The sequence below is a fragment of the Bubalus kerabau genome, chromosome 9 (assembly GCF_029407905.1).
Source record: "Bubalus kerabau isolate K-KA32 ecotype Philippines breed swamp buffalo chromosome 9, PCC_UOA_SB_1v2, whole genome shotgun sequence".
NCBI lineage: Eukaryota > Metazoa > Chordata > Mammalia > Artiodactyla > Bovidae > Bubalus > Bubalus kerabau.
This window is the reverse complement of record NC_073632.1, coordinates 96,064,151-96,087,750: the sequence shown is the minus strand read 5'-3', so window position 1 is coordinate 96,087,750 and position 23,600 is coordinate 96,064,151. Positions and strand designations below refer to the sequence as shown.

The 23,600-nt window shown below is 42.3% G+C and overlaps 1 protein-coding gene across 2 annotated transcripts in view; it reads right to left on the bottom strand.

Annotated features, from left to right (window-relative positions):
* Positions 1-23,600, bottom strand: part of PLEKHG1 (pleckstrin homology and RhoGEF domain containing G1) — a 251,373-nt gene that overhangs the window by 136,934 nt on the left and 90,839 nt on the right. The window contains exon 3 of one of the 2 annotated variants that reach the window (XM_055535956.1): positions 10,052-10,126. The exons of the other annotated variant lie outside the window; for it this stretch is intronic. The gene's annotated coding sequence lies outside the window, so the exon portion shown is untranslated. The remainder of the gene's footprint in view (positions 1-10,051; positions 10,127-23,600) is intronic. 2 annotated transcript variants of the gene reach the window in all.

Genomic DNA, 23,600 nt, shown 5'->3' with positions numbered 1-23,600 from the left:
CCTGCCAAGCAGGAGACAGGGTAGACCCGGGTTTGATCCTTGGGTTGGGAAGATCCCCGGGAGAAGGAAATGGCAGCCCACTCCAGTATTCTTGCCTGAGAAATCCCATGGACAGAGGAGCCTGGCGGGCTACAGTCCATGGGGTCACAAAATAGTCAGACAACACTTAGTGACTAGACGAAAACAACAGACGACAATGGGTGAAGTCATTTAGTCCCTTTTAAAGTGACAGGTAAACTCGAGACTTGGACACAAATCCTAACCCTGCCCAAACATACATCATCTGTACAAGGGCTTTAAGAGGGTAAATGAGGAACTTTAGTACTTTCTATATTGCCTGGCTTTGAATAATTGGATTTTGTTACATTTCTCCATATTGTGTTCACTATAAATTAATCTTCTTTTTCCTTGAGCCTACTCTATTTTCTTATATATGTATTTGGAGCTATTAAAATGGAATATTTCAATTAGCTGGAACAGGGTATTTGAATAATATATAGTCAGGTTATGGAGTCAAACCATTAATAAGCCAACAACTTCCTTAACTATCAACTATCTTTCAAAATTGATAGTAACACAAGGTAGTTACTGACTGATAGTAACACAAGGTAGTTACTGGTCAGTTACAACTGACAACATTTGCTCTTTATCTGAAATATAAAAAATAAAATAAAAATAACTAAAAATAAAAAGAGAAAAAGCATCAGTAGCCCACCAGAAGAACAAAATATCTTCAAAATTTCTGAAGAAGCAGATTCTCCAGGTCTGTCAAAAAGGACTAGAACTACTTTTTTTTTTTAACTTTTTATATTATATTAAGGTATACCCAGTTAACAATACTGTGATAATTTCAGGTGGATAGCAAAGGGATCCTTATACATGTATCCATTTTCCTCCAAACTCCCCACTCCCCCCACCCCATCCAAGCTGCCACATAACACTGAGCAGAGTTCCTTGTGCTACACAGTAGGACACACTTTAAACATAGCAATGTGTCCATGTCAATCCCAAACTCCCCAACTATCCCCTCCCATTCCTTCCTCCTTGGTAACCCTAAGTTCAGAGAACTACTTTCTTGAGTGGGTAACAACGTGATGACATTTTAGATTCTTCACCCTAAAAAAGCGTCTTTGGTATTAGAAAACAAAACACAGCATTTCCCCTTTGACGAACAGAGCTGTCCGTGTCAATCTCCCCCCACCGAGGTCAGCCAGAGTAAATAGATGTTTCAATGGGTGGAGAAGTCACACTGGCCTCCACTGGTACACAAAGAGCTGACAACCCCTGCTGGGGCCATCTGAATTCTAAATGACCAAGCAGAACTATTGTAGAAGGCTCCTCCCTTCTAGGGCCAGCCTTGGGCAAGATTTTGAAATATGAGGAAGCTTGTCCTGGACCACACTGGGCATCTCCCCATCCCTAGGCACCCTGACTTACATCGCAGTTGAGTGTCCTGAAATCTCCCCACTCCCTGGTCCAACCCTGCCCACCTAGGACTCCTTCTTTCAAGGGCTGGGGCCCTAAGCTCAGCCCCCCTCAAAGATTCTGAGGATGCCGAGACAGGGATCAAATAACCTGCCCAAACCACACAGCTAGAGAGCTAGAGGCCTGATTTCAAGTTTGGTGCCCTTTCCATTGCCTACAGCACGTTAAATTGTTCTCTGGCCTAAGTGATTACAAATTTACTATTTTATTCATATTTTTAAGCTCGAGAATTGACAAATTGTAATGATCTTTATTCTTTCAGAATCAAATCATCACAGACATTTTGTTTCAGCTCCTGGAGGAATTTTTATTTATTTATTTTGTTGAGCTTTTTATTTTGTATTGGGCTGTAGCCGATTAACAGTGTGGTAACAGTTTTAGGTGAATAGTGAAGGAACACAGCCACACATGTATATGTATCCATTCTCCCCCAAACTCCCTCCTATCCTGGAGGAATTTTTAAATGCTTTAAACTGTTAGTATATTAAAAGGATTTCTGATACTAACATGGTTCCCAAACAATCTTTAGCAAAATTTAGCACAGTTTATATGTATACACACACACACACACACACACACATATAAAATTGGAACCCATCAAAATAATTAAAATCTTTTTTTCATTGGCCATAGCATAATTTTTGCATCTTCTCTTCGTAATTCAAAAGTAATTTTATTCTTGGAAATACAACAGTCTTATGGATCATGAGTTAAGAGACAATCACTTCTGTAGCAGCTTCCAAGTTTGATTTCTGAAACATCACCCACATACTCCATCTCAACATACAAAGAATACTCACCTGAGACCTTTGTCCCTTGTACTGCACAGATGATTTCTTATATCCCTGGACTTAAAAAGCACTTGTAAAATGATGCTCATGAATTGGTGATTTATTTTTCAAATCCTGGTTAGCTAAAGACTCTTTTTGTGCATTTTGCATAGAGATGCTGTTGTTCAGAAACAAATCCACACAGTGAGATCCAACGGAGCTGAGGAAAAACAGACCCTGGACTCAGCACTGGTGCTGCCCGAAGAAAAGAGAGGTGTGTGTGCCTTGGTGTGATGTGTGTGTAACTAGATAGTCAACGTGTTTAGTGCAAGATTAAGAAGTGTCTAAATTCCATCCTCTGATTTCAAATGAAAACTGCAGATTTTCCCCCAGAACTGGCAGCCTGCCATCACCACAGGGCTTAAAGCAGCTCAGGGCTTTGGGGAGAGGAGGCAAGAGACTTCACACACGGAGCGCTCACCGCCTGCGGCATCACCTTCGGTCTCCTGGTTTTAGCCTGAATTCCACTGCCAGACTCCCTAGACTTTCAACTTAAGCTAGCAAAGAAATAATTAAAAAGATATATGGGCTTTTAAAAATATTTACAGAGGAAAGACATTCTAAAATATTCTCTGTGATCTGAATTCTCCCTCATCACAATCTTGATATATAGCAGAGGCTCTGGACACTATTTTAGGCTAATACTAGTTTTCTGCAGTCTTTGCATAACTTACATAAACATATCCCAGATTCATTTGACTGGCTGTGAAAGTGGTCAAGAAAATGATAAAATAACAGTTTTTTTTAAAGGTGAAGGTTCTATATTTGAATTATTTTTTTAAATTTTTATTTTTTGGCTACACCATAGTGTGGCATGTGGGGATCTTGGTTCCCTGACCAGGGATCGAACGGGTGCCCCCAACATTGGGAGCACAGAATCTTAACCACTAGACCGCCAAAAAAGTCCCCTGAATTCTTATTTTAACGTTTCTTCCCCTACTTTCTTCCACACCACAGTGACTTCAATAAGCACCTTGGGTCACTTTATAGATATTCTCACACAAAATCTCCTCCATTCAAGAGGGTCACATTGTATTTTCAAAAAAACTTCAACAGCCAGATAGAGTTTCTCATGGAAACTCTCAAGTCAGATATCTGCAAAATAGCAATCATGGATATTGGTGCCTTTGTATTTGTTCAGTATCACAATGAACACTTGCTAGTCCTTACAAGAATTACAAGGTCTCATCTGGTCCCTAAAACTTAAGTGTCCCCATTTCAAAGCTGGGCAGTTTGAGGCTTAGGCAAGCTATGTAACAAGTTCAAAGTGACTCAAGTGGAAATACAAGAGCCAGGATTCTGTGTTCTTAATCACTGCCTTATACTTTAACATTTCAAGGAAAGGAGAATCAACAGTTTTCTCTACAAGGAAGAAATACTTTCTGCAGTCTAGGATCCTACTCTATAGATCAGAGCTGTATTTCTAGTGAATTCCTAACATTTCAACACCTAACATCCTTATTTCAAACTGAGATCAACTAGGGGCAACTTAGCATCAACAAAACAAAAAATAAAAACATCAAAAAAAGAAAACAAAACCCAAAGGCAGACAATGTGTTATACTGGCAGCTTTTAAAAAGTTTTTCGAAAATGATCAGAGATGAAAAAATTACGTTTGTGAAAACATCAAGCTAAAACCAAGTCTGGAAGCATAAAGCATTGAGCAACTTCTTTGTAAAGAAAATGGAAACCGGGTCAATTTTTCAAATAGGACAAATATTGTTCTTTGGAACAGAAACTTGTTGCTGAATCTCACCATGGAGCAAAAGGCTTATAAACTTTAGAAAAAAAATAAAGTTCACATGGAAACAAAAACACAACAGAAACTTCAATATGGAGACCGACAGACGCTGCACGTCTTCCCAATTATTTTTATGCTCAAGCTTTTAAACTTTGTTTTTGTAAAATTTACAGAGACGATTAATGGAACTGATGACTTACAAGACAGCTCCAGGAATGGACTAGAAAACCTCCAAAAGATGAGAATCACTCAGTCATGAGGACCACATAGTAATATGGGTTTTTACTGTGTACCAAGTACCATTTTTACGCTTTAAAAAAAGTTAACTCATGTTTTTAGGGGAGAATGGATACATGTATATGTATGGCTGAGTGCCTTTGCTGTCCACTTGGAACTATCACAACATTATTAATTATTAACAACAACTGTGTTGTCATTGTTTAGTCACTATGTCGTGTCTGACTCTCTTGTGACCCCAAGGACTATAGCCTGCCAGGCTCCTCTGTCCATGGGATTTTCCAGACAAGAATACTTGAGTGGGTTGCCATTTCCTCCTCCAGGGGATCTTCCTGACCCAGGGATTGACCCTGGGTCTCCAGCATTGCAGGCAGATTCTTTACCATTGGAGCCACCTGGGAAGCCCCGTTAACCAGCTATACACCAACAGAAAATAGAAAGTTTTTTTAAAAGATTAGTCTTTTCTAGGGTTTCATATAAATTGAATCTGTATATAATCTTTTGTGTCTGGTTTTATTCAGAAAAATTATTTTACAAGTCATTCGTACCATGTGTATCAGTGGTTCTTTCAGTATTTCACTGTATGGATATACCTCAATTTGTGCTTCCATTCACCTTCTGATGGACATTTATATATAATAGTTTCCAGTTTGGAGCTAATCTGAATAAAGCTGCCATGAACCAAAAAAAAAAAAAAAAAAAAAATTGACTCATTTAATTCTCATAACAATTCTAAAAGGTAAGTATTGCTATTCTATTTTGCACTTAAGAAAAATGAGAAACACAGGAGGGAAGTAGCTTTCAAAGTCATCTAACTATGAAGTGGTGTAACTGGTATATAATCCAGACAGTCTAACTCTGGGGCTGAAATGTTTACTCCCTCTGCTACACTAATTCCCTGCAGCTGAGCTCTGCATGTAAAGACAGGGATTGTCCCCACATAACTGGACTATTAGTGGGTAGGAAATATAAATAGCTGTCATGTTCCTTCTGCAAAGGCTCTTATATAGACTAGACTTGCGACACCTCTGTCTGATGGTTCACAGCCCATCACAGCTTTCAAGAGTGAAAGCTCCTAGCTAAACTGTGGGAAGCACATGGAAAGGTGAAGATGAGCGAAGCAATAAATATATACAAAGCTGTACCAATTTGGTGGGGAATGACTTCTAAACTCTTGTTTGATATAGCCTTCATTTTTTAAAGTGTTATTTGCATCTTTTACCATTTCAGACAGTAAAGCATCTGCCTACAATTCAGGAAACCTGGGTTCGATCCCTAGGTTGGGAAGATCCTCTGGAGAAGGAAATGGCAACCCACTCCAGTATTCTTGCCTGGAAAATCCCATTTTTTCAGGAGCGTGGTAGGCTACAGTCTGTGGGGTTGCAAAGAGTCGGACATGACTGAGTGACTTCACTCTCTCACTCACTCACCATTTTACTCTGCCTCTCAAGCCAGTCCTAAGCTCCCTGAGATCGTGACCTGGGCCATTCATGGTCCTGAATCCCCCTCATGGCTTTTGCAAAGCAGATGCTTCGTGGATGTGGCTGTGTGATTTACATGTGCTGCGGCTACCCTCCCACAGAGGCTGAGCACCAAGCTGGCTCTTCATGGAAGTGAGGCATGAAGATGCGTGGAGAGAGGGGGTGAGAAGGCAGCCAAATGTTAGAGAACAAAGCCTTGGCAGCTGGGAAGAGACAGACCTCATGGGGAGTGGTGGGATGATCCAAGGAAGTACTGGACAATGACCAAATGGGGTAGTTACTGATGCAGGACCTCAGAGTCTATCCCACGGAATTCAGAGACTCTTCCCTAGCCAATCTGGATCACGGGCTCATGACACAGGGGAGTAAAAGCGTCTGCCAAGGGCTTTGTTTGCTGACACGAGAGCTTCCAAGTCCCAGAGTCAAAGAGATCAGAAAAAAAAAGTCAAAGTCTAGAATCAGTTTCCAGGAACGGAGGAGACAGTGCTGAAGTCATACATTTTACTTAATAATATTTTCTTATTATAATGTGCTGCATGGGAGGCCACCAGTATGCAAATACATCTTCACAGTCTTCTGACAAAGCAAGTAGAAGCATAAAGAATTACAGAGAGATAGTGAAGCACATACATCCACTTCTGTTCCCTAGTCTAATCAGCTCTGAGGAAGCTTCAACAAGTTCCCACCACTTTTTCAACAGAACTAATCTCACGTCCTGAGTCCAGAGTGAGAAGTATAATCAAATAGAGAAGTACATGTGGGGATAGAGCTTAGTAGCAAGAGGTGAAGCTGACCATGACCTGGACTGAATCTGGCTGGAAAAATCATTCACTAGTGTGAATGTGGGCAAATTGCTGAACCCCTTTGGATCTCAGTTGCTTCTTGTGTAAAATGGGGACAATCTGGCACTTACTGCACATGGTTGGGAGGATTAAGTGATAAAGTACTTATCCAAATGTCCAGATATCGCTCAGCCATATCTGACTCTTTGTGATCCCATGGACTGTAGCCCGCCAGGCTCCTCTGTCCATGGAATTCTCCAGGCAAGAATACTGGAGTGGGTAGCCATTCCGTTCTCTAGGGGATCTGCCCGATGCAGGGATAGAACCCAGGTCTCCTACATTGAAGGCAGATTCTTTACCATCTGAACCACCAGGATACATGTAGAGATCTTCAGACTTGTGTTTTCTTAGATTCTGTATTTGTCCATTTTGTATCCATTAATTCATTGGAAAAGACCCTGATGCTGGGAAAGATTGAGGGGTGGGGGGGGCGCGCAGAAGATGAGATGGGTAGCATCACTGACTCAGTTGACATGAATTTGAGCAAACTTCAGGAAACAGTGGCGGAAAGAGGAGCCTGGCATGCTGCAGTTCATGGGGTCACAAAGAATTGGGTTGAGAAAATCCCCTGGAGAAGGATAGGCTACCCACTCCAGTATTCTTGGGCTTCCCTTGTGGCTCAGCTGGTAAAAAATCCGCCTGCAATGCGGGAGACCTGGGTTTGGTCCCTGGGTTGGGAAGATCCCCTGGAGAAGGGAAAGGCTACCCAACTCCAGTATTCTGGCCTGGAGAATTCCATGGACTGTATAGTCCATGGGGTCGCAAAGAGTCGGACATGACTGAGCGACTTTCACTTTCACTTTAGCGACTGAACAACAACAATCATAGGGCCAAACAGCCAGAGTTGTTTACATCTCCCCTGTGACCCAGAGTGTACTCTGAACCACCCCTTTATCTAACTCTCACACAAAACCCCAGGGTTAGGTATCAGACAAGCAGGGGAAGCCCGTATGTCCCAAGGCCAGCTAGAATTATTCAAACTAGCCAGTACTAAGCTGTGGACCCTGCCCTGCATGGGCAACCCCACGGAAACACCAATCAAGTCTGACCTAGGCTTTCCTCTCATTTCTTTCTGCCTCTTGGACAAAACTGGTGTGTCCCCATGTGGCCTTACATGGCATGCCAGCACCCCCACCCTTGGGAAATGTGAGTAACAAGAATCTTTTTGTGGCATTAGTCCCTCCATGTTATTATCCAGTCACTTCCATAAACTAAAATCCCATGAGTACAGTCATTGAGATGATGGACCTTATAAGCAATTGCTATAAAAACTTTTACAAAGGCCATAAACATAATGTTGCGTCTATGTGTCTTCTTTCCACCTTTCCTTTTCTTACTGTCAGTTTCAGAGTTTGGGGCTGAATCATGACAATGACCTCCTTAATATATTTTGTTAAATTCAATTTCTTGGTTCCTCAAGCCATATCTTTACACAGCTCTTTTCTAAAACTCAGAATGCAGGTCTACACTCTGCCAAGAAAGTCTGATATAGTTCCATGTGGTCTGCAACTCAAGTCCACACTCCTTACCTTGGTAGTTAGCCTTCTAGTGTCTGGCCAGTTACTGCAGCTATATTAGACTCCTCAACGCTCCCCATGAGAACTGCCAGCTTTTCATGCCTCTGGGCCTTTGCTCAGGCTAGTGTCTGCCCTTGGGATCCTCTTCCCACTCTTCTCTAAGTATGGCACATGTGGCCTCTGAGTGAATTTACTTCTATACTATAACTGTCCCGACAGTAAATAACCAAATTAATTTCAAGCCTTTGGTTTGACTTAGGGGAAACATCATGCGTGAAAAAAGGTTGGAAGTGTAACAAGAGCAAATATTTACTTTCTATTAGCCCTAATTTCAGAGTTGAAAATACCTTCAATGGTTTGGAAGGCCCAACTCAAGTTCTATCTACTTGGGAAACTGTACTCTCTCTTAAAATTAATCATTCCTTCCTCCAATATCCATTTACCATGTATTTAATTCTGTTTATTCATGTTATATTTGTTGCATTTCTTTACCTTTGTTTTCTCTAGGTCACAAATGCTCTTTTGGGGTCAAGGATAAGCCTTAGATAGATTTTAAAAGCTGTCATCATAGGAAAAATAAAATCTGTAACTACGTGTGGTGTTGAATGTTAACTAGACTTATTGTGGTGATCATTTTATAACATACCAAAATCAAGTCATTATGGTGTCTGTCAATGGTATATGTCAATTATACCTCAATTTTAAAAAAGGAGAAGCCTTAGTAATTCTTTAATAATTCTTTAATCTTTCTAGCATGCCCATTAGTCTTACACATAAGCAGTTCAGTGAATATTTATTGAATCATAAGCCCTATGATTATTCTAATTAAAATAAGGGGCTCTTATCAAATGGTAATAATAGTTAATCATGGGGAAATATGGGAAAAGGGATACATAGCTTGTCTAAACTAGTAAAATTAGTACAATTCAGACTATAAGAGTCTATTAAATCCCATCAGAAAACAGTCACAGATATAGTAAATTATTTTCAATCATTACTGTCATATTTAGTCATTACCATTCATTATAAAATGGAGTTAATTTTAATTTTGGCTTACAAAGATCAAACAATTTCATCTTATAGGTAAAACATACACCAAGCTGTGATTTCTCAGGGTTCATTTTACCCTTGCCTAATGTTGCACCCAAGAAATTAAAAGATGCTTGCTCCTTGGAAGGAAAGCTATGACAAATCTAGGCAACATGTTAGAAAGCATACACATCACTTTGCTGACAAAGGTCCATATAGTCAAAGCTATGGTTTTTCCAGTAGTTGTGTACAGATGTGAGACCATAAAGAAGGCTGAGTACTGAAGAAATGATGCTTTTGAATTGTGGTGCTGGAGAAGACTCGTGAGAGTAGTCCCTTTGCAAAGAGATCAAACCGGTCAATCCTAAAAGAAATCAGTCCTGAATATTCATTGGAAGGACTGATACTGCAGCTGAAGCTCCAATACTTTGGCCACCCAATGTGAAGAGCAGACTTTGATGAGAGAAGATTTGATGAGAGAAGAAAGAGAAGATTTTGATGCCGGGAAAGACTGAAGGCAAAAAGAGAAGAGGGTGGCAGAGGATGAAACAGATAGCATCACTGACTCAGTGGACACGAATTTGAGCAAACTCTGGGAGATGCTGAGGGACTAGCAAGCTTGGCATGCTGCAGTCCATGGAGTCACAGAGAATCAGACACAACTTAGCGACTGAACAACAATAACAACACATGGGGGATGATTAAAAATTCCAGTTGGAATTTAAAGAAGCCAAACAAGCTACCTGAAACTTGTCCTAGTCCTAAAGAAGGAGATGGGCCAGCTAAATAAAAGCCCAGATCCACTCCTGGTCCCCATTCCTTCAAGCCTAGGCTGGAGCGGAATGAGGGGATCAGGTGTGGGTAAAATCATATTCTCTTTAGTGGTTACCTGAAACTTCCCCCGGCAGGTCCTCAATATCTGGTGGTGAGCTGACTTTATCATCTGACTCTGCTCCCGGCAGAACTGTTGAAAAAAGAAAGTTGGTGGAGATTTACAGCTACCTTTTCTTACTAGCTGGGTGGTTGAGCTTGGAAAGGAATGAGAACCATTCCATTCATACACGGAGAAGCTGTTCCCCAGCCGACATGATGAGGGAAATGGTGGTTTAGAAAGAATCTTAAAAATTACTCAAAGATGATTACAGGCTGTCACTGAGAAATGAGGAAGGAAAGGCTTTCTTTTCGACTACAGGGTGTCGAGTCCTACAGCCAGAAATTATTATTTTATATTGAGGCCAATGGTAGTCTGTATGCCTTTGAAATGTGAAAAGCAATAATAACTTAAGCACCCGGTATGACTTATAAGGCATCAAGATAGATTATACAGGTTGGCCATGAAAACGAGGCTCCTGCCTTGACAACATCTTGCAGTTCATGTTTCTGAAGGTCCTGCCATCAAAAACAGTCACTCACCGTGTGCCAATCATAGAACACTGGCCATGGTGGATTTAGAGTATCAAGCCAGAGGGCTCTAACTGGGCTCATCACCTAAAGGAGGACCATAGGACAAGTGAATGGTGGGTGTGGCCTCTCCTATGCTGGAAATGAGTGACATGGCCAAGTTTTTCGGGCATTCACAGGCACTTCATTGAGGCACAGAATTTCTGAACTAGCACATACACAAAAATGGACAAGATTTCACTCAACAATGCAAGTCACTTTGTTGCGTTTTTAAAATATGCAAATGCATTCTCCAAAGAAGACATACAGATGGCTAACAAACACATGAAAAGATGCTCAACATCACTCATTATCAGAGAAACGCAAATCAAAACCACTATGAGGTACCATTTCACACCAGTCAGAATGGCTGCGATCCAAAAGTCTACAAGTAATAAATGCTGGAGAGGGTGTGGAGAAAAGGGAACCCTCTTACACTGTTGGTGGGAATGCAAACTAGTACAGCCACTATGGAGAACAGTGTAGAGATTCCTTAAAAAACTGGAAATAGAACTGCCTTATGATCCAGCAATCCCACTGCTGGGCATACACACTGAGGAAACCAGAAGGGAAAGAGACACATGTACCCCAATGTTCATCACAGCACTGTTTATAATAGCCAGGACATGGAAGCCAACCTAGATGTCCATCAGCAGATGAATGGATAAGAAAGCTGTGGTACATATACACAATGGAGTATTACTCAGCCATTAAAAAGAATACATTTGAATCAGTTTTAATGAGGTGGATGAAACTGGAGCCTATTATACAGAGTGAAGTAAGCCAGAAAGAAAAACACCAATACAGTATACTAACGCATATATATGGAATTTAGAAAGATGGTAACAATAACCCTGTGTACGAGACAGCAAAAGAGACACTGATGTATAGAACAGTCTTATGGACTCTGTGGGAGAGGGAGAGGGTGGGAAGATTTGGGAGAATGACATTGAAACATGTAAAATATCATGTATGAAACGAGTTGCCAGTCCAGGTTCGATACTGGATGCTTGGGGCTGGTGCACTGGGACGACCCAGAGGGATGGAATGGGGAGGGAGGAGGGAGGAGGGAGGAGGGTTCAGGATGGGGAACACATGTATACCTGTGGCGGATTCATTTTGATATTTGGCAAGACTAATACAATTATGTAAAGTTTAAAAATAAAATAAAATTAAAAAAAAATAAAAATAAAAATAAAATATGCAAATGCAAATGAACTTATGTATGAAACAGAAACAGGCTCACAGACATAGAGAACAGGCTTGTGGTTGCCAGGCGAGAGGGAGGGATGGATTGGGATTTGGGGATTAGCAGATGCAAACTGCAGTACATTGAATGGATAAATAACAAGGTTCTATGGGACAGTACAGGAAACTATATTCAATATCCTGGGATAAACCATAATGAAAAGAATATGCAAAAATGTGTCTGTGTGTATAAATGAATCACTTTGCTGTACAGTAGAAATTTACACAACATTGTAAATCAACTATACTGCAATAAAATTAGTGAAGAAAATGAATGTGCAAAAGTTTGTTCTTGGTTAGATGTTGAGAAAGTAGGCTGGGAATCATCTGCAGCAAAGGTATCCTTTGATGACTTATTTCCAGGTCCTCATGAAGGGCTTCATTTCGCCTCCCTCCTCCTTCTCATGTCCTTCACAACTTTTGAAACAGTCAAAGCATAATGAGAGCACATTTTAGTTAAGTGTGGGCTGCCACATAAGCATACATGTATATCCTTAGTTATCTGGACAGAACTGGAAGAAACATAGGTATATTTTGTATTTAAAGATGAACCCTGTGAATCACCCCAATCCACCCTTGCCTCCAATTTCCCTATTTCAGGGAGGTGTCAAAAGTCTTCTTCAACTTGCAAGAGTTTCTGTTTCAGTCTGACTGCTCTTAATTCCTGTGCCCAGCACCAAGAAAGAGTAATGAGGTCAATGGAGCCAAGAGCAGCTATGAGCTGAAAAGACTTGTTTCATGTCACACTACTAAGCAGCTGGGATACTCTTTAATCACCCTAAAAAAAAAATCACCAAATAGGCTCCAAACTAGTATGAATTAGGCATTGTCAGATTTCCTGAGTTAACTTCGGACATGTCACAGTTTAATACATTATGTATGCTACTCTACTAACACTCTACTCTCAATATTTAGTGATTCTATGGCATGTGAAATAAAATTCTAGGTGTGTGAAATAACTGCAGCTGGAAATTTTTACATCAAAAGAAAATACCATTGCTCCAGTAAAGAAAGAACTAAAGCATAAAGATTATATTACTTTTTATTTAAATTCTCTTTGCTGGTACCTAAAAGTAAAACCTTATAAACTATTCATTTTGTCCAGCTCAAGATAAATTTGTGGAATACTCTAGACCAGTTCTTGGACTAGACATGAGGGGATAAAAAGGATTTTTAAAAGATTAATCTATGGCCCCTGCCTTTAAAAAGCTAACTGAAAACAAATACCTTTCTAAGAGTCTTTTCAGACTTTAAATAAACATAAAAATACCAGTAGACCGAAAAATATCTCAAGGTTTTTCTATGACCAGGTTAGAAATTAAGATATATTTAAGGGAGGGAGAATAAAATAGAATTAAAACATACTATCCTTTCAGCCATAAAAAGGAATGAAGTTCTGATACATGTTTTGATGACTCTTGAAAACATTACTCTAAGAGAAATAAGCTAGATGTGAAAGGAAAAAATTGTATGATTCCATTTATATGCAATATCTAATCTAGGGACATATCTAGAGGCAGGAAGTAGGCTAGAGGTGACCAAAGGTGGGGGCAGGAGAGAATAGGGAGTTACTGCTTCATGGTTACAGAGTTTCTGTTTGGGGTGACCAAAGTTTTACAAGTAGACAGTGGTCATGACTGTATAGAATTATGAATGTAATTAATACCACTAAATTGTACTCTTCTAAATAGTCAAAGATGGTGACTGCAGCCATGCAATTAAAAGACGCTTACTCCTTGGAAGAAAAGTTATGACCAACCTAGATATCATATTGAAAAGCAGAGATATTACTTTGCCAACAAAGGTCCATCTAGTCAAGGCTATGGTTTTTCCAGTGGTCATGTATGGATGTGAGGGTTGGATTGTGAAGAAAGCTGAGCGCCAAAGAATTGATGCTTTTGAACAGTGGTGTTGGAGAAGACTCTTGAGAGTCCCTTGGACTGCAATGAGATCTAACCAGTCCATCCTAAAGGAAATCAGTTCAGAATATTCATTGGAAGGACTGATGCTAAAGCTGAAACTCCAATACTTTGGCCACCTCATGCGAAGAGTTAACTCATTGGAAAAGACTCTGATGGGAGGTCTTTTCCATCCCAATGCTGGGAGGGATTGGGGACAGGAGGAGAAGGGGCCAACAGAGGATGAGATGGCTGGATGGCATCACCAACTCGATGGACGTGAGTCTGAGTGAACTCCGGGAGTTGGTGGTGGACAGGGAGGCCTGGTGTGCTGTGATTCATGGGGTTGCAGAGTCGGCACGACTGAGCGACTGAACTGAACTGAAATAGTCGAAATAGCAAATTTTATGCTATATAAGATTTTTATATAGCTTAAAAAATGAATAATGTAATGTACCAGAAATTATTGAATTGTATCCTTTAAATGGGTGAATTGTTTGGCATGTAAATTATATCTCAATAAAGCTGTTTAAAAAAATCCCTCACTTGTTAGCATACTACTTTGTCATCTTGTAAAGCTCTGAATATTCTTAAATAAATGCACCAGGAATACAACCAGGTGATCAACATTTGAAACACTACAGTTCACATTTCTTTCTGATTGCCAGATATCACCAGTGATCACTAACTCTTTTGGCACTTTAGAACATAGCAGAGCCTTCTATCTTTTTCATATCTGGTTAAACAACGAATTGACTACCTTGCCATGAATAAACATGTAAGACCGTGTTCACAGTAGCCTCTTGATTTGATTCATTTTGAATACCATCATCATGAAAATTATGGTTGGAAACCACCATCAGAACAAAACAAATTGTAACATTGAATCTTCATACTTCTCAACTGTAGGTTAGCTAGAGACCAGAGAAAGTCAGTATCTAGAAAAATGTGTGGCACATACACATTTGAAATGAAGGGATAGTCAGCCGTTACTGCTTGGAACCTCTCAGAGCTCTGAGTCAGATAGAAGCCTTTTGAGGGGAAGCAGGCCAGCTCAGAAAGACCCGGGGAGTTGCTTCTTTCTGGGCTCATCCCTGCTTCCTCTGCTGGCTCTGTGCTTCTCTCGTAAGTCAAACATCAGCAAGACCAAAGAGTTCCCCTCTAAGTATCCTTAAGAAGTCCAAGGTCTAGACAGAACAGAATGAGGTCCGGAATTTCCAAAGTGTTTCATTCCAAAGAAAATTTCTTTCAGAAAAGGCCACCAAAGCCTTTGGAGTGAAGTTAACAGGCAAGCTACATTTTGGTCACGAGTTCTATCGCTGCCTCAAAACAAGAGTAACAGAAAATAAAAATAATTAATGAGGAAACCCAGAAGCTAAGTACTTTTACCATTTCCCACACCAGAAGTAACAAAGTGATAGGACTTGGACCAGAATTTGCCAAAAGCCAGCAAACCTTTTCTGTCTTACTAGTCCAATATACATATCATAGAACCAGTATACATGTTAAAATAAAAGCTTTTGAAGGAAAGTAGGTGAGATGATGATCTTTAATTGTATAAGCACTGAAGGTCCCTATGTCTTTGACTTGGAAAAGAGAAAATAAACCTTCCACCAGTGAGTCAGCCATAATTTATAATAATCTGAGAAGAAAAATGGACTTAAAATGTATCAATTCTCTTTGAAGGGGGGTGTGTCTGGGGAAGCTCCTAAGCTCATTATTACCTTCCTGAACCCTTTAAAAAGAAAACTAGGCAGTCATAGCAAAGTCACAAACCTACCTCGAGTCTGAATTTCATCTTGGCTCTGAGGGATAAGAAGCTTGGATTCTGCCCTTCGAGGAGAGCTTCGATTTCTCCACCCTCTGACCAGAGCCCCCACCATGGTTGTGGACAGCATGTCCCCAGGTGGCCGCGGCCCTGCCGGGTGCCCGGGACGGGGTGGACAGCCCTGTCTGGCTGCCACCGTTGGGAGGATTCCGTCCACCTGTGATGGAGCTACACCCAAGACAGACAGGTCCGGGCAGTTCACCCGCCTTCGGCCTCCACCCACACACTCATCCTGTGTTGCGGATCCTCCTTCAGGAGGCCCAGGGAAAGTGGGAGATGAGACGAGCAAGGGCAGAAAACAGAATAAACAGAGATGAGCGCTACGCAGACAGCCCATCTGGAGGAGAGGATGCTCGGTGTGACAGAGCGCCGGTCTCCTGGACAGAGTGCTTTGTTCTTTTGACTCTTCTTTTTTCACTTATGGAAATAAAGCCTGCTTTTTCAACATTTAAAAATGACTATTTTAAATGTACCCGAGATAAAGCATAATAGAAAAGATTATGAAAAAGAATATATATACATATATATAACTGAGTCACTCTGTTGTACAGCAGAAGTGAACACAGCATTGTAAATCAACTACACTTCCATATAAAATTAAAACAAAACAAAACAAAAAACCCAAACCTACAAGCAAACAGACAAAAGTGAAGGTGTGGGCATGAACATGTGTATCTATTTCTCTTTTCCCAGCTCATCTTCTCTCCTAAATTGGAACAGCTTTTGGGCAATTGTTTTTCCAAAAGAGAACTAGTCATCTAGATAAACAGAATTTGTTTACAAAATGTGAAAAGTATTTCTAAAGTCTGAGTGTTCACATCACAGAATTATATCAGCTTTTGCAGATGAGGAAAGTTGATTAAGGGAATTTAATAAAATTTCACAATTATGTAAATACTCAAGAACTTACAAAAAAAAAAAAAAAAAGAATTGATTCCAATGACCTAATTCTTTTCTGTCTCCTGGTGAGCTAGTAGGAATTGCCTCAGACTGAGAAGGTGGGACCTGTGTTGGGCATAGAGTACACTGCTCACCTATGCCCCCTACTGGTCAAGATTCCAGGTGCACATCGGTTAGAGACCAATGCTTGCCTTAAACCTGTGTGTGTTGGGGGGGGGGGGGGTGGTGTCAGGCAGTAGAAAATTCTAGAATCCCTTGGTACACTATATTCACTCAGCCTGAATTAATTGTAGGCAGGCTGGGTCTTTTGACATTATTTTCTGTCCTTATGACTGCTATGGATTGCACAGATGGAGAAGATGGAATGATCCATTCCCTGACTTTGCTCTACTTCTCTTCCCCAGCTACACTTTATCTGATAAGATAACGGTTGTTTTTGCAGGAAGCAGGCAAATTCCCCAAATCCCTCCACAATCATCCCAATACTTTTAAAAAAAGCCTCCAGTGTACTAAAAAGCAGTAGTGCTTTGGGGATATATATTTTACATATTCATTTAGTTGAACTTTCCCTCATTTGCTAATTATTTTGACTTTTCCAACTTCGGTATCATGGCAGACAGAGGGAAGGTAGAAACGAAGGATAGGGACTTGAAATGGCCTGAGAGCAGGAAGCTGTCATCTCTGATTTCTGCTTGTGACCTCAGGAGGAGTTCAGACACACATCTGAGGCACAGGGTGGGGTCAATCTGGGGAGGCACAGCGGTTGCTGAGAGGGCCCAGTCCTGTGTCCTCCCCACTTCCTCACTGGAGCAGGGACTCCCTCTGCCCTGGGCAGCTCCCTCCCCTCCGCCACCCAGGGCCCAGCCAGAATCTGCTGGGAGAGGTCAGGAAACAACACTACCTGCCCTTAGGGAAAAGGAGGCCTTCAGCAGTCTCTCAGTTCCTGTGACCCCCAGAGTCATAAAGAACCCGCCTTCTTCTGGGGACATCCCCTGGCAGTGGGATGACCTCAGGGAAGGGCAGCAGAGGAGCCAGGTGCTCAAGCCTGGGGTCTGCTCTTAGCTGAGAGGCAGGGGTCTTGAGGAAGGCCCAGTGTCACTCGGAACTCCTCAGGGGACAGAGTCAGGAGGCAGGAGCACAGTGTGTGTTTACTCTGAACCATCTCTCGGTGGAACACTGTGAGGCAGGGGTCTTGAGGATGGCCCAGTGTCACTCGGAACTCCTCAGGGGACAGAGTCAGGAGGCAGGAGCACAGTGCGTGTTTACTCTGAACCATTTCTTGGTGGAACGCTGTCCCAGTTGTAGGAGGCTGGGTGGACTGGGAGTGCAGGCTGGTAGGGGTTCCAGGAACCCATCAGGATGAGCAGAAGCTGCCTGGCCTCATCCTCAGGGTGAGGTGGTAGAGATAACACAGTGATGCCAAAAGCAAGTGATCAGCTCTATGAAGGGCCACTAATGCCCCCGGGCGGAGCTCTTCTCTGGGGCTCAGTCATCAGTGCTGCCACGTATCTGAGATCCCTGCAGACAGCAGCCACCCGTCCCCAGCGGGCCAATCAGAAGTCCAGGGCAGGAGACACAGGGGCCAGGGTCAGAAGTACAGCAATCTGCCCCACCTCAGGCCCTGGTCCCTGCACAGCTGCTGTCCATCACTGAGGTGAGACGGAGACCTGTGAGAAAGGCAGTGCATGGAGCCAGTGGATACCTGAAATAACACTCCCCACGCGCCAGCCCTGAGTCCTCCACATTCAAGGCAGTACACAGCTCCTCTGTTCTCAGACAATCCTCACGCTCACAACCACAGCACGTGTCCCCCTCTGGGGCATCCATCTGTCCCACTCAACCAGCTGCTTTAATCCACTGCGTATCAGAAACATTTTATAAAATACAGATTCCCGGGGCTCACCCTGAAATGACTACTCTCCCAGGTCTAAAACTGCCCAGGAGCCTGCATTTTCCCTAGCTCTCCCTGCCAGCCTGAAATGGATGAAGGAAGGTCCGAAGAAATAAACTTACTTGACCTGGCAGCCTGGATGGATTGAGGAAGGTCTGAAGAAATAAACTTACTTGAATGTGGGCTTCTTTTTTTTTTTTTAATTAATCAATTGATTTGCTTTGGCCATGTCCTGCAGCATGTGGGATCTAGTTCCTCAACCAGGGATCAAACCCACACCCTGTGCGTTGGAAACACAGAGTCCTATCCACTGGACCGCCAGGGAAGTCCCAAATCCAGGCTTCCTGAAGTCTGGGACCTTCATTACCTTGGTGACAGCAGGGGAGCCAGGTGTGTGACCAGCTCGTAGCGTGCTGGATACGGTAAATCAATGGCCACCCCTCATCTCCACATGCGTCGGGCTGCCTGGCCCCTTCATCCTCCTGAGAAGCCCCCTTGCTTCTTCTACTCCCAAGGCCACCCTGGCTGCAGCAGCCATCCCATGACACAGCCTTGTCTTTTCTCCGCCTCAGGGCCCCTCGGAATCCCCACACTCCACTCGCCTGGGGTGTTCTGGCCCAGAACACGACTGGCCCAGGCAGCAGCTTCCTATCTCATTCACCTCCCCCCACCTCCACACACACACAAAAACCAAACAAAAAACTGGCTCCATCTTCGCTTCAGATGTCTGAGGCCACGGGTACCATTGTCAAAGGGTCTATGTGGACTCAAGCTTTTGCCACAGCTTGGAACTCTCTGTCATCCTTAGTTTGCTGGTGGTAGCAGGTGGACGCTCAGTAGCCAAGGTTTTCCCCGACAGGAAGCTGAGCAATGACCAGGACTGCTGTGGGAAACGTGGTCAGGAAGAGGAAGAAGAGTAATGTCCTGCCTGTGGAGGGCAACCCCACCCTTCCCAGGTCCTACACATCCACTTCCTGAAAGAGACCCGCCAGAGGCCACCGGTGCACCCGCCAGGAAGCGAAGGACAACGAGAGCCCATGAGGTCATCTCCCCCCATCAGACTTATTATAAGACACCCTCCCCCTCCACTCCTGAAAAGGGGCACACCAAGGAAGGAAACACACTTTTTCTTTACACAGCACATCTAGAAACCCAGAGTCATGCTGGAGGCTCCAGAGAAGCCAATATACGTCCAATGATAAACTTCAGCTCACAGATATTTGCTTTTAATTTCCTATGGTGTCCATAAGTTACCAACTATTTTCTAAATTTCAGAAACATCATTACCACCCCCATCCGCCTTCTGAAGAGCATGAGGGCCGAACCAGCCACATGCTTCTTCCTAACGTCTCAGGACCTGGTTCTGGTCACACAGAGGGCTCTTGGCAACTGCTGATTGTGTAAAGGCATGACAAGCTGTGATGATATGGCTGTCAGCTACTAAAATGTGCACTGAGCGACCAGAACCAAGAATAGCTTCCATCTCTGTAGCAAATATATGTTGTTGCTGTTCAGCTGCTAAGTTATGTCTGACTCTTTGCAAGCAAATATATGACCTCTCACTATTCTTTCAAGAAGGAGCTGCTGGGAGGAGGGCTGGCTATGCAGAGAATTTCTTCCATTTGAGTGGGGCTCCAAGAGCTCCTGGTCTCTCTCTGACTCCTCACACACATTTCTCTTGGGGGCAGGAAGCAGGAATTAGATTTTGATTCTTTTGGCAGAGGGCTACCTACCCACAGGTGGCACCGGTTTTGCTTTACTTGCAGGAAAGCTCCGCTTCTATGTGGGGAGGGCTGTCCCTGTTCAGCCCACTGGTGGGAAGGCTTTTGACGCTGAGTTTAGTATCAGGATGCTCACCTGCTCACAGGTGTAAGACACAATCTCCAACATTGGTTTTATTGGTAACAAAGGTGGAGGTTTAGTCTCCATCTGCCTTGCTCCTTTGTTTCAAATTCCAAATTGGTTCAGAACTTGGACAGAAGGAGGTCTTAATTGCCCTTTTCCCCCAAGTCCCAGCATCTCGTGGGTTGGCTCCAGGATGTGGCATTTGGGAAACAAAATAACTCTTGGAGATTGATGCTTCTGGCAGATGCTGTACCAGGTATGGGCCACTGGTGTTTACCTGCAATTTACTGCAAACTGTTTTGTGCCACCGTTGGCTCGTATGGTCATGCCACTGGCTTCTGGTGATCTGGTGAGCAGCTTTGAGCCTCATCTCATGTGCAATGTTCTATCCCTATTTCTTATCTCTAAGTGATAACAACAAGCTAGGCTGAATGGCTCTGAATTGATGCTGTACTCAAATCCACCAAGCACTACAATATAAATCCCCTGTGCCGTATATATACAGTCTGCAGCATCATAGAGGTCACACACATGGAAAAAAAATTCAGCACATGTTGTTAATTATCAGCTGCTAATGCTGATAATCCTTCAAAAATGTATTTGTGAATTCACATAGAATTTGGATTCTCATATACACAAGCAAGTCTTGCTGTTTAGAGATGTTAATTAGCTGTCCAAGGCATCTCTTCTCTATCCGCCCTAAGAGTAGGAAGACTTGCTCAGACATGCCCATCTAAGAAGTTGTTCCCTTGACTCTCCCTGTGTCCTCCTCCTCCAGCTATAGGTCTCTTCTCCTCAAGAGTTAGGGTTAGTAAAAAAAAAAAAAAACAAAAAAAAACCACAAATGGGTTATCTGTGCTTTTCTTCATTTCTTCCCCAACTCAGTCCAATCCAGTTTTCCCCTCACCCTCTCCAACCACCTGAACAGCTCTGTGTAGTATAATGCTTCCTAATCCCACTGGTATTTATCAGTCTTTTTCTCCTATAACTTGTTGGCAGCACCTGACACTTTTGGCCACTCCTTTCTTCGTGAAGCTCTATATTCCCCCTGGGGACCTCAATTTCTTATAACCCCATTTTTCCTCCCACCTATACTGACAGCCCTTTTCCGTTTCCTTTGCAGGACCATCCAATCACTGATTTTTACCTGTGGCCCAAACACCTGAGCAACAGACCAGTATATCTAAGTGACTATTTGATATCTTAGATTTGAAATTTCACAGGAAAGTGAATGTTATTCCCATTTGCAGGGATATACCAGCTAGAAATTCTGGAATCATCTTTTCCACTTTTACTCCAGAAAGTCAAACTATTACTACCTCCGATTTTTTATTTTTTTTTAGAATTTGCCTGCAATGAAGGAGTCATAGGAGATGCAGGTTTGATCCCTGGGTTGGAAAGAAACCCTGGAGGAGGGCATGGCAACCCACTCCAGTATTCTTGCCTGGAGAATCCCATGGACAGAGGAGTATGGTGGGCTACAGTCCACAGGGTTGCAAAGAGTCGATCACGAATGAAGCAACTGAGCACACATGCACAACTCTCTCTCAAATGGCCCTTAGTTTCCTCTATCTTTAGCCTGCTCATCTATCATCTGTACTAATAGAACGTCCCTCATGGACAGGGTAGGGCTGTTGCACTTCTGCTGCTGCTAAGTCGCTTCAGTCGTGTCCGACTCTGTGCGACCCCATAGATGGCAGCCCACAAGGCTCCTCTGTCCACAGGATTCTCCAGGCAAGAACACTGGAGTGGGTTGCCATTTTCTTCTCCAATGCATGCATGCACGTTAAGTCGCTTTAGTCATGTCTGACTCTGTGCGACCCTATGGACAGCAGCCCTCCAGGCTCCTCTGTCCACAGGATTCTCCAGGCAAGAATACTGGAGTGGGTTGCCATTTCCTTCTCCACTGTTGCACTACAAACTTTTAAAATTGTAAATCTGATGTCACCCCACCTTTATCCCATCAACTGAAAACTCCCCCATGCCCTTTCATGTCTTCAAGGACAATGACCAAGTCTTTGACATGGCCTCCAACACCTCGAAAGTCGAGTCTCTGCCTCCTTACTCATCTTATTGGCCTATGTACCCCTCCAGTCTCACTACTCTTCTCTAAGTTTCTCTAGGGCTTCATGCTCTCTCCACATTGTTTTTCTGCCATAACAATCTTCCTGCTAGCTACTACTACTGATCTGTCAGAACTCTCATCAAGGACCACCTCCTCAACGCAATGCCTGTATATTTTTTCCTTTCTAGCATTTATAATTTGCAATGAATATTTGGTTTATAGTCATCTCTGCCACTAGTCTATTCTGTAATATTGATGAGGGAGGGGGCATGTGTTTTTTGCCCATATCAAATCCCCAGAGCCTGGAATAGTGCCTGGAACATAGTACATATTCAATAGCATCTGTGGGATGAATGAATGAACAACTATAGCACACTGGGGACTGGTATAATGAGTGTGCATACTTCTATCACAGTTTTTGTAATGTTTAAAAACATGCTGCTGTTATAATTAGATGCTAAGATCTGATTTAAAAAGTAATTATAAAAACATTCCCAGGGGAAAGTATGATCTACTTTATGACACCTACTTTATTATATGGATTCTTCAAAGAGAGCATTGTGGTGAAAGGTGGGCTCCTGGTATTGATCTCTTATTTAGATTTAAGATTCACATCTTCTGCACCCCTAGAAATCCTACCAATATTGCTGAATATAGCCATAAGGCTCAAGAAGTTTAACAAATGACTAGCGTCTCCTTGCGGCTTAGTATTCATTCCAAGATTAAAACCTAGGTGAAAATATATTAACAACTGCTAAATGTGCATTTTATTAAAAACACAGCAACTAGAATAAAGAAAAGGCAATGGAGCCTTCTCATGCCAAACAGTTAATATACAGCAAAAGTGATTTCCACATTTATTTTCTCCTCTACATCAAAGTAAAGTAAGGCTACTATCCCTTAGCGTAGTACCTTCATTTACATAGGCAACTTTAAAAGAATTTGTTTAATATACTGGTTTATAAAATTATTAACACTGTTGTACTTTTTTTCAGTGGTTTATTACCTGTTTTTCAGAAATGAAAGGCAATATTGTTTGGACTGACTTCCAGTTTACAATTAGTTGGTATTCAGAGATTTCAGGTTTTAAAAACCACAATATCAATATTAAGCTAGTATGTTAAAGCCCAGGTTTTCAAGCCAAATTTAAAAGGTAACTCCATATTTTGTCTTTAAATCATTTACTCATAAATATGCTCATGGCTGGTTAGAAAAGATTCCCAAGAAAACCTCAATACTTGGCAGTTGGAAATAACCATCTGCTACAGCAAAACCTTTGTTATATGTAATTCTACCCTGAAATCAAACCCTATATAGTTGTAG